Source organism: Peromyscus californicus, unplaced genomic scaffold, assembly GCF_007827085.1.
Source record: "Peromyscus californicus insignis strain IS unplaced genomic scaffold, ASM782708v3 Scaffold_21__1_contigs__length_65335640, whole genome shotgun sequence".
Taxonomy (NCBI): domain Eukaryota; kingdom Metazoa; phylum Chordata; class Mammalia; order Rodentia; family Cricetidae; genus Peromyscus; species Peromyscus californicus.
Window position 1 is genome coordinate 24,701,575 of NW_026294514.1, and position 1,764 is coordinate 24,703,338.

Genomic DNA, 1,764 nt, shown 5'->3' on the forward strand with positions numbered 1-1,764 from the left:
GTCGTTTGCATCTTAATAAGTGGGTCTGTGGTTTTAGGTAGTTGGGTCTTACTTATCTGAAAGGTATAGACTCCTAGAGGTTTGTGTGTGCAGAACCTAAAAGCATCCCTCCCTCCTGGAGCTCAGCTTTTGAGACAGTCCCGTGTGGTATCTAAAAGTGCAGATAAGCCGGAGAAGCCAAGCTGCCTTATGATGACACATCCCCACTTGGGATTGCTCTCCACAGGGCTCTTTTCATCGTGCCTCTGATTGTTTACCTCCTTGACAAACAGCCAGTTACCCCTGGGAACTGGATCCTTAGCAGGATCTGGATAATGCTGATACTGCTTTTCCTTTCTTAGGTGAAGTGTTGTTCGTATTTCGGCACCCGTGATCTTCCCTCCAGAACTGCTTAAAACTCTTATTAGCTATTTAGTAATTAGGTACTTATTTGGTACCCACAAGTGGACCCGGTGTTTTACTTAGAGCCAAAAGTGAACATGGGGGTGTGTGTGTGTGATGGGTGGGGTGGGGGGGGGGGGGGGGGGGAAGGGCGGGCCTCCCTGTGCCGGACGTAAGTGGATCTGTGTCCCTGCCTTTGTGGTCCTGACAGGGATGGTGCCTGTGGGCAGCTGTAACCTTCAGTCAGTCAGCCTCAGCCCTGCCTTCATTCCACTCCTCCCCTAAATAAACAATGCAGAAGGGTTTTGGTGGTGTGTGTTTGTTTTGTATTTCAAGACAAGGTTTCTCTGTAGCTCTAGCTGTCCTGGAACTTGCTCTGTAGATGAGTCTGGTCTCAAAACCAGAGATTGCCTGCCTCTGCCTTCAAGCTCTTGATTAAAGGTGTGCGCCACCACTCCCATTACAGAAACTTTTATAAGCAATCATGTTTGTGAGTCATTATATGCTGACTGATCTTCCAGCTCTGGGAATAGCCCATTGAAATAAATCATATTTAAGTAATTAGTAAAATCCTGTGGCTTCTGTGTTAGGTCACAGGGCAGGAATCCCTCAGAGTAAACAAACCATCTTGTGTATGCTAACTGCCAGCCCTGCCATGAGACATCTTAGACATGGATCTTTCTGCTCCAACCTCTGCCCACATTTGGCTTCTACCTCTTGAGGGGCATCTGAGTCAACTTTGTGCTGATGATCTGTTGCCGTACTAGGGACCAGAACCTGGGGCCTTCATGCTAAGCAAACGTTCTACTACTAAGCTGTAACCTCAGCCTCAGTGGAATGCCTTAATTCCCAACTCACAGACACATACTGTTGGCCACAGCATTTTTAACTCATTTTTTGTAGCAATAAATAGCGAGTAGATGTTGGCTCATAAATTATTAAATGTGCTGTCTCCCTTGAGTTATTTAGCTTGACTGAAAGTGAACATTAAAATGTAATTGGAACCATTTTTCTACTTAACCCTATACTGCCTCATTAGGCTTACACATGTAATGCTAACCATGACCCTTTTGAGTGTTTAAACTATTGTGCCCACACACCTGGGAAGGGATGGTGGGATTCCAGCTTTCACATAATCTTACTGCAAATAAAATAGTGATAGGGAATGGACTAGTTTAATATTTTTCACAACAATTAAATGTTACGTAGAACCGTTTTTAACAGTTTATAAGCATGGTTAATCGACAGAAAACCTGCCTGCATGACGTCGTCATAGGCCACAAATCCCAGCACTTGGAAGACAGGACAGGGGATGGGGAGATTGATGTCTGTCTGGACCATGTTGTCACATGTCAAAAAAGATTAAAAAGAGGATCTTCATAG